This window comes from Solanum dulcamara, chromosome 12, assembly GCF_947179165.1.
Source record: "Solanum dulcamara chromosome 12, daSolDulc1.2, whole genome shotgun sequence".
Classification (NCBI taxonomy): Eukaryota; Viridiplantae; Streptophyta; class Magnoliopsida; order Solanales; family Solanaceae; genus Solanum; species Solanum dulcamara.
In genome coordinates, this window is record NC_077248.1 from 10968481 (window position 1) to 10978695 (window position 10215).

Sequence of the window (10215 nt, forward strand, 5' to 3'; positions counted from 1 at the left end):
TTTCCAGCCATATGTTATATGGGACATGATATATGCTTTCATGTTTTGGAGTATTCTCAGTTTTATAAATCCATGATATGCCTTAAAAGGCTAGTGATATCATGTTACGTTATAACTATTTTCAGATCATATTTCTTGAATGAATCATGCTTATGATCTGTCACTCTAAGCCCTTCCAGTGATCCTTTCTTTTTAATTTTGATAGCGATGTTGATAATAGTAGATGAGTAGTGGAAGATGGGAGAGAGTGGGTGTTCCTTATTGTGATAGTTGTGTTGTGCTTATTCTATTTAATGTTATAGACGTAGAGGAAGAGTGAGATGGGATCTTATTGTGTGAAATAGATAGGGAAGAGTATTTTGGTGTACCTCTTGGTAGAAGTTAATACAATTGCCGGTGTAGAGATACTAAGATTTGGTTACGACCCAACCTCGTAGGCCATGACTGGGGTCTGACCTGGACCCCCTGTATACATATCTGTTAGACGTAACAACATATATAAGAACTATACATAAGAACCCCAATGGGTGATAATGTCTTCATATATATGTAGCCCCTTTCATTTGTCTCTTGAGGAGTTACCACTAATTATATCATGAAAGGGCATGCAAGCCGACAAGGCTTCCATAGCATATTAACATTTACAGCAAATCATTTCGACACAGTTGAACAAAACTTACAGATAACCAACACACACATGTCTACAGACCTCTAACAGTATCACGATATCATATGGTGGGACAGGGCTGTTACACCCTATACTTTTGTACCTAGGAATGCTTTTTAAGTTTCTGGAAAGGCTCTTAAGTTTCTTAGAAGTCGTTATGTGAGTCGTATAATCTACAACTCTATCAAATAATCCTAAGGAAAGGAGAAGGAGATACTCCATAAGAGAGAAGATTGGAAATAAGGTTATAAGAATCTGGAAGGAGTTGGAGGCCAAGTAATGGGTCGTAGGAGTCGACTTACTTGTGTACGCCACCGACTTGGATGTCTTACATAACTAAGCTACTTGAGTACACGTCGAGCTTAAGTAGCAAGGGATATATAGGCTTTTAAAGTGAGATGAGATTACGAGCTCACGAAAGAGAAATAAGGCAACGACGCGCTTACTCGAAGCAAGTAGGTGATGCACCTACTTGGACAAGCAGGTGATTCACCTACTTAGAGTCAAGTAGGTGATGCAGCAGCTTGGGTGGACCCTATGCTACCACGTGGCAGCCAATGATTGGAGGCATGATTGAGGTGGTGCCCTAGGGGGCTGCCACGTGTCACCCCTAGGGGGCTTCTATGTGGCATCTCCTAAGGATGCATATATATATGTATGGATGACTAAGGAGTCATTTTCAGCTTTGGACTTAGCCAAAAATAGAGAGCAAAACGTGAGAACAAGAGAGAGGCAGCCACGGGTTGCTCCAATTTAAGGTAAGACCTATGATTTCATTTTGTGAATTAATTATTTAAGATTACTATTTGGGGCAGAAAAGAAGGGACACGAACAGTCCGCGACTTTCAGCATGTTAAAGAGTTTCCGAAGTTAATTTTCAGCAAGTTTGGGAAGCCGTTTGTTAAGGTATGGATTGGTTTTCTCCTCCCACATTTTGGTAAGGGTTTGAAAATGATATGAAGGTCTTAATAATGTAAATTTATGGCTTGGAGAAGCACCAAATGGATAACAAGCAGTCCGCGCGATTTCAGCAAGTTTGAAGAGTTTCTGAGGCGCGATTGCGCGAGTTTTGGCCAAGTTTGAGTAAGGTAAGGTCTTTTATTCCAATTTGAAGTTTATGGTGTTGTTATAGGGTGTATTACACACCTTTTATGCTGTTGGAAGTGTAAAAATGTCATAGAAATGTTTAACGTTCGAAGCAAACTAAATTGGAGTCGCTATAGTTAAATTGTAGTCGAAGCAAGGTATTGTGCTTGTGGTGTGCTGCTGTAGGTGTGTGGTGGTGTGTTTCAGGGCCTAAAAGTATTCTAAAAGAGGTGTGGGGTCTTCTTGTTTCATCCACATGACCCCTTATTTTGTACAATTAAAGGTTTTATGAAATAAGGACTAGAAACCCTATTTTGGTATCGTAACTTTCAGCAAGTTGTTTGGAGCTTATGTTGTATAATGTTGCCATGTTTTAGTTGTATATGTGCTGCAGGTTGTTTTTGTTGGTTGGATATGGCAATTAGGGGTGTAATTGGAAGTTCAGATAAGGCATATTATAGGGGAGGTGCTGCCCAATTTTTGTTAGCTCCTTAACTAACTAAGGAACTAGTAATGAACTAGTCTAAGGAATTTGATAAGGGAATGGTTCCTATAGGTAAGTGGTGGTAGAATTACAAGCTGGGATGTTGAAGGTCACTAACCTTAGAATTAATTTCATGTTAAATAGGTTCAAGAGATGACGAGGCGAACGTGTTCAGAGTAATCGGTAAGAGGTATGTAAAGCTAACGTTTCCTTCTTTTGGCATGTCTTGGCATATGTATGTAAGGCTTATACTTTCTTTTTAGCATGTATTTGACATAAGTATATAAAGCTAATCTCCCTTTTTGGCATGGTTTTTACGAAATAAGTATATGACTTTCATATGATTCCAAAGAAGTTCCTATTCTTAAAGCCACTAGGATGGCCAATTTCTCGACTTCCAAAAGATATTTTGTTATGCCCTGATACGTGTATATGATTCCAAAAAGCTCTATTTTGATATAGTCCATAGTAACTTTCAAAAGGTACTTTATATGACTCTTGTCTCGATTTTTAACAAAAGCTCATTTTGATTATTTCTTTGAGTCTCAAATATGATTTAAATTGCATATAGTTTCTCACTACTCCACTCGTGAATGCCTCAATGCTTCCTTCATTGAGCCCGAGTTAGGTTTTATTATCATGCGTACTTCTCTGCATTGTTTGCCATGCCCCAACATAAGGGGGCAAGTACGACCTGTACATGAGTTTTGTGGAGTTTTGATGTGCCATGTACACATATGATATGATATAATCTGATATGACCATCTGATATGATATGATCTATTATGGAGATATTTTCTACTCTAGAGTTATGATGTGCTGTGGCGCCAGTAAAGGGGCGACAACCACATTTTATATTTGTTCACCGAGTCCCACATTAGGGTCGGATATGACATATGTTTTTCTGCATACATTATCTGTGGTTATGAAAAGCATTTTGATATTCTGGATATTTTGCTCATTTTTGCACCTTTAGTTATGGTAATGACTTAAGTTATTACAGTCCATGCTTTCTATACTCAGTACATATATCGTACTGACCTCCCTTTCTTTGGGGGGGCTGCGTTTCATGCCCGCAGGTACATATGTTCATTTTGGGGGATCCACCAGCGTAGGATCTACTCAGCTATGTTGGAAGTGCTCCACTATTTCAGAAGCCTAACTTTTAACGCTGGTCATTTGATGTATATATTTGTTTATTCACGGGTATGGTGGGGGCCTTGGCCCGTTATATGATTATGCTATAGTTTTGTAGAGGTCTGTAAACTTGTGTGGTGGGTTCTGTATATGTATTTTGGGCTTGTGTTCAGCGACGGCCTTAACAGCCTCCGAGTGCTACATCTGTTTTCGTGCGCCCTCTAGAAACCCCTTTTTCAATTTCTACTTTTGTTTATTCTGCTAACACGCTAAGTGGGGCTAAGGGTATGTATGGGTGCCCAACTCGGGCACCAGTCGCGGCCTATGAGGTTGGGTCGTGACAGAAGTGGTATCAAAGCAGTTCGTCCTTGGAGTGTCTACAGAGCGTGTCTAGTAGAGTCTTGGTTATCGGTTGCTATGCACCACATCTATAAACAGGAGGCTACAGAACATTTAGGAGAAGTAGTTTCAAAAGAGAACTACTCTAATTACATCATTAAACTCTGTCTGTGAAGCCTCTAACACTATCAGATGGTGCCAATGACATATCCATGGCTACCTCAAAGGAAACATCATATTCAATAATAATAAAAGGATAAGGAGTTCCTCCGAATACAAGAAGGACTCACCAAATAACTGGAAAGAAATGATCTTCAACGATGCGTCTGTTGAGGATCTCTAACACCTGTATTTGCATCATAAAATGATTCAGGTCGAATGACGTCAGTACATGGAATGTACGAGTATGTAAAATGGTTGAAAGGTAAGGACAAATATCAAGAAACTCCTCTTCAGGAAGACTCAACTCAGAACTCAACATCATCTCAATATTAATATGTAATGCAAATTTAAAAATAATAATAAGCAATGCTTACTCAGTTGGGAGTTTCTCTAACCGACAACCATCACTTATGAGCTAGTGATGATACAATGAAGCAATGTCATTGCCACATCCATCCAATATCTTGCCAGGGTAAAGGACATCACCATCTTGGATCCACTCATCAAAGTCCTCTTTTTGGGACTTAAGAGGCATAACCTCCATCCTACGCTGACTACGTAGTTTTGGGGTTTGAGTCAATTAAACTCTTACCCAACTCGGTGCTCAATACTACTCCCAAAATATATGCTCATATTAAACTCATCATCTAGTCTCATTAGACTTTAATTTAAATTATCAAACTCATCTCATTACCTCTTCATCAATCATTATACTTGAAAAACATCTTTCACATCTCATCAAAATATCTTGCTCAAAACATCATTTACTCAAATTCATTTAAACTCAATTCTTTTACTTTTTTCAAAACTCAATAAAATACATATATAGTATTAATTACTCTTTTTGTCAATGAAATATTAAAAGCCAACATCTTTACTCAAAACATGTGTAAAAATATTCATGAACATCAAATCAATTGGGATTCATGGAAAAGTAGCCATGAACAATAATTCCAATAATATGAGAGATAAAAATAATAATAATCTCAATGCATAAATATATCTAACTTAATAAAAGAAGAATTAATTCATTTAGAATTCAAGATTTGGATAAAACTCAACTATAACTCAATTATAATGAATTTAAATATTGGGCGCATGGACGAACTCAATCCAATGCTATGAAAGCCTTACATACCTTAAATCTGAAGCTTTACTCCGAATTGGAACACTCTTGGACCCTAGCCTTTTCTTCTCGCTGGAGCATTTTGTGTACTATCCGGAGTATAAGAATCACCGGAGTAGTATTTTTATATTACTAAAACTAAAATTATATTTGAGAATGAGTAAAGAAGTGTATAGAGAGAAGAGTTGCTTAATAAAGTTTGATGAATAAAATGAGGAAATAAGATGAGTATTTATAGGTGTGGAAGAGGAACCTAACAATAAATAAAAATAATTATAAAGGATGATCTTGAAAATTCAATGGAGGATTTTGGTGTCATGGATGATGTCAAATGGTTCTAGATCTTTCCATGGTAGGTGAGATGAACTCTGTTTTAACGGAATACCCTTTTTCGAAGCTGCGTTTGAACAACATAAATTCCCTATTAGGATTTAGTGTCTTCATAAGAATTGTAGATATAGAAGTCTAGTTTTATGTCGTTCAAGAATCAGCCAATTTGGAGTATCCTACAGTGAGATATGATTTTTATTCTATAAATACTCCATTTCATCACAGCATTATATCTTGCAAAGATTAATTTATTTGATCTACTTATCCTCCGAATCTTAAGATATAGTCTATGAAAGTTGTAGGTAATGATGTTAGAGTTATTCAGAAATTTAAATCACCTAATTTGGACTATTCTATGAAAAGTTATGCCCAAAATACAGAAGCAGTATTATTTTCGTCGAGAATTAAAATACCACATACAATATTTTAAGGGGTATTACAGAGAAGTCTTTTAAATATTATTTTGAGCACGAGTTTGAGAAATTCCTTAATTATTATATTGAACTAAGTATTTTGAGTATAATTGGCATGCACCGAGAGGATACCCTAGATGTAACCGGCACTCAGAAGTCATTGTTGCCCCCAAGCGAACCACTTGGTCTGATTACTCATTTAATCATTCAGCAGAAGACTCAATCCGATAACAAGGAAACTTTTAAGTGGGCTAACCAATCAATACTCAGTGAAAGAATAGTTTCAAATAAATTATATTAAAAGTCAACTCAATCTCATAAGTCATAATTTTCGCAAAAGAGACTCAAAAGGGACCTCTACTCAATCTATATATATGAAACCTCTATCAACTATCAAGAAGGTGAAAAAACAAGCACACATCTACCTAAAAAAGAACTACTCAAAGCAATGAATGAAATAAATATGATTCTTCCGAAAGCAAAGAGGTTTTACAACTATCAGGAAGGAAATTAATCTTCAACGGAGCATCTGTTGATGATCTCTAGTATCGGTATCTGCATCACAAAATGATGCAGGACAAAAGGCGTTGGTACATGGAATGTACGAGTATGTAAAATAATTGAAAGGGAATACAATCAACAGTACTCAACCTCAACTCAATGAATTCAACTTTAAAAATACTCAACTCAACTGAATGGACTCAACTTTAAAAATATTCAGCTCAATAAAGCATAAAGTCAAATAATACAATTCTTTAAATGATATGCAATACGAGCTACAACTCAGTATATATAAAAGTATAGTATTTTACTCTTAGGGAGTTTCTCTAACCGACAACAATCACTTCTGAGCTAGTAATGATACAACGCTTAAGAACTGCCATTGCCACAGTCGTCCAATGCCTTGCCAGGGTAAAGGACGCTTAACTCACTAGATCCATACTCAATCAAGTCCATCATTTTGGGACTTAGAGGTATAGCCTCCATCCTACGCTGGCTACGTAGTTTATGGGCTCACCCCATATCGGTGCTCAAAACTATTCTCAAAATAATAATTAAGAGACTTTTCAAACTCATCTCATGCTCAAACTCTTTCTCAATCAAAGATAAAAATATTCATTCTTTAAACTCGAAATAGTACATAAAATAATTAATGCAAAAACATTCACAAATCATTCTTTAAAACTCCATCTCAAACAATCATTTATACTCAAAATACTCATGTTCAAAATAATAAAATTTAAAAACTTCTTAGAATCAACTCATTCTCAAATATATGTTTTAAAGGAAAATATGTAAATTTTCAACTCTTTCATACTCAAAATGTTAGTTATGTAACTCCTCAAAACTCAACTCGTTCTCATTCATAAACCTTCACAAATCATGTTTTAAAAACTCCATCACTATAATATAGTGAAATCTTAATTTGGGTTCATATGAATGAAGATATAAATATATACTTCAAATACTAAACTCATGGACATCATCAATACATATGAATTTATATACCAAAAACTCAATAGAAATTATAGATAACTCAAGAACTCAATTTATGGAACCTCAAAACTCAATCAACTGGAATCAATAAAGATGTAGGGCACGTGGATGAACTCAATCCAATGTTATGAGTAGTCTTACATACCTGGAATGAAGATTATTGGATAAAAATGATGGGTTTGGAACCTTGTAGCTTGAAGTTGAGAAACCTTTCTAAGGATTTGTGAACAAGATCTTGAACTTGTAGTCTATAGATCTTCCAATATTGGAAAAATAACTTTCTTGAAGTTCTTGATACTTGGAAGAAGGAGAATGTAAGGTCCCGTGTGTTTTGAAGCATACCTGGACAGCTGGATGAACTTCAGGATGTACTCTTTAACAGTCATGCCTTCTTGTTTCAGATTCACAAACTCCTCCATTTTCATTTTCCTCAATTCTCGAACAAAGAAGTGGTCAAGAAAGGCTCCCTCAAATTCATTCCACATAGCAGGTTCGGCATCCTCACCTCTACCTTATTCCCATTGGTTATACCAGATGTTTGCCACATCCTTGAGTTGGTAGGGCACCAACTCAACCCTCTTAATCTCCGTATCATGCATAGCTTTCAGTATTTTCCATATCTCATCAATAAAATTTTGGGGATCTTCATCAACTTTAGACCCCGTGAATGCTGGCGGATTCATTCTCAGAAAGTCTCTAATCCTGGTAGCAGCAGACGGCTCTTGGGAACTAAAGCTAAGAGTTAGCGAACTCTGGCTACCATTTTGGGCAGCCACTAATTGAGTGAGCATGGCAATCGCTCTTCTAAAGTCTGCCTCCGAAGTTGGTGCAGGTGGAGTAGTAGGCATTTGAGGTGCCTCTGCATACCTCGCCGGTCGGCCTCTAGCCCTCGATAGACGTACCTCTGACTGTGGCATCCCTGCATTATCAGGATTCCTCTGGCTAGCAGTATGTTTAGGAGGCATTATCTGTAACGTATAAATGCACGAATTAGAAAGGAGTTTTATAAAGTTTAACTCTATCGCACAAATTTGGAGTATGAAAGAGTGAAACAATTCTTAATGTCTTATAGCCTCCTGATTATAAGTGTGGTGCAAAACACACCCATAAGCAAGACTCTACTAGACACGGCTTCATAGACTCCCTAGGACTCTTGAACTCTGAGCTCTGATACCATATTTGTCACGCCCCGGGAGGGTACCCTAGACGTGACCGACACTCAAAAGCCATTTCTGGCCTTCAAGCGAACCACCTGATTCAGTCACACTATCATTCAATCATATTTACTCAATGGAGGATTTAATCATAACACACTATTCACATTATGGGTGCCGAAGGCCAAACACTATAAACTCAACAAACAGATATGATAAGACTCCTCAAAATAACAGTCCAACCTCCCCACACTCTAGTCTATGAAGCCTCTATCAAAGTCTAGGAGGTGCCAATGACAGGCCCATGGCTACCAACATTCCAAAAAAAAGAGAACAACACAAAACTATACAAGAAACTCAACATCCTCCGGAATCTAGGAGGATTCACCAACTAACTGGAGTATGTGGATCTTCAGCGGTGCGCCGATTGATGATCTCTGGTACCTGTCTCTGCATCATAAAATGATGCAGGCCAAATAGCGTCAGTACATGTAATGTACGAGTATGTAAAATGGCCGAATGAAACAACATCAGAAAGAATCAAATCAACTCGGGAAGCTCAACTCAGAAAGAAGTACAACTCAAGAAGCGTCCTAAGGCTAAGCAAAAATATAGTTTAGACGGGACTAAATCACATACAACTCAACTCCATCGGACTCAGAGTACTACCCAGAACTATGTGGGAGTTTCTCTTATCCGACAACCATCACTTATGAGCCAGTGAAAGTACAACAAACCGACGTTTTTGCCGCGTCCGTTCATACTTTGCCAGGATATGAACGAATCAACCAATCATGGATCCAATCCAACCAAGTCCTATAATGTCAGGATAATAATTTTGGGGAAGCATCCGACTTTAACAGTTCAATCCCCTCCTATGTTTGGCGACGTAGTTATTGGGTTCGAGTATGGACTGTACTCTTGCCCAATTCGGTGCTCGATACTCCTACCAAGACTCAATTCTCATAAAACTCCATCCAATCAACTCAATCAAATCATATCGACAAGTCTCATTACAACCTTGTCAACTCGTCAACTCTATCACAATCAAACCTCTCCCAGTCATACAATCCGATCAATCTCAATCATATTTTTCAAAGTAAATTTAAATACACATTTATAGCAACATTCAAACAACCAAACATTTCCTCTATCCATTTAATCAATCTTTGATACTCAACACAATTTCAAGGCTTTAAATTAATAATTTAAGATAAGCAACATTATTAGGAAAATAACATCCTTTATCATAATCCACATAGTTAAGGAAATCAATAAAACATGTTTAACAACTTGTCTTCATCAACTCATACTCACATGAAGGTTCTTTCTAGAAATTCCTTGTCTCAACAACATTATCAAAACAAGAATCACATTAATGGATGACAAGACTCATTGAGACATAGGCCTATCAAGAAACTCCATTCCTATGGACATTTGACCTCAAAGAAAGAGTAGGGCACATGGGTGGACTCAACCTATTCTTTGAGTAGCCTTACATACCTTAGTGAAGACTTGAAGAAAACCTTGATGTTGGATCTTCAATGGAGAACTCGAATCTTGAAGCTCGTGGAGGCAAATCTTGTTGAAGGAGGATTTGGAGAAGAAGATGAGAGAGGAAAATTTTCTAGGGCTTTTCTAGAGAGAGAGAGAGAGGCTGAAAATATATTCCCAAAATGTTCAAGGATAATACATATATAATTTGGGACAAATTCCCAAATTGCCCTTTCTCCAAAATTCTGAAAAATAGGCTAAAACGCCCTTGGCGCGATAGTGGCGCATCGCGCCATTGCAGCGCCAGGTCGATTTGGCCTAAAACC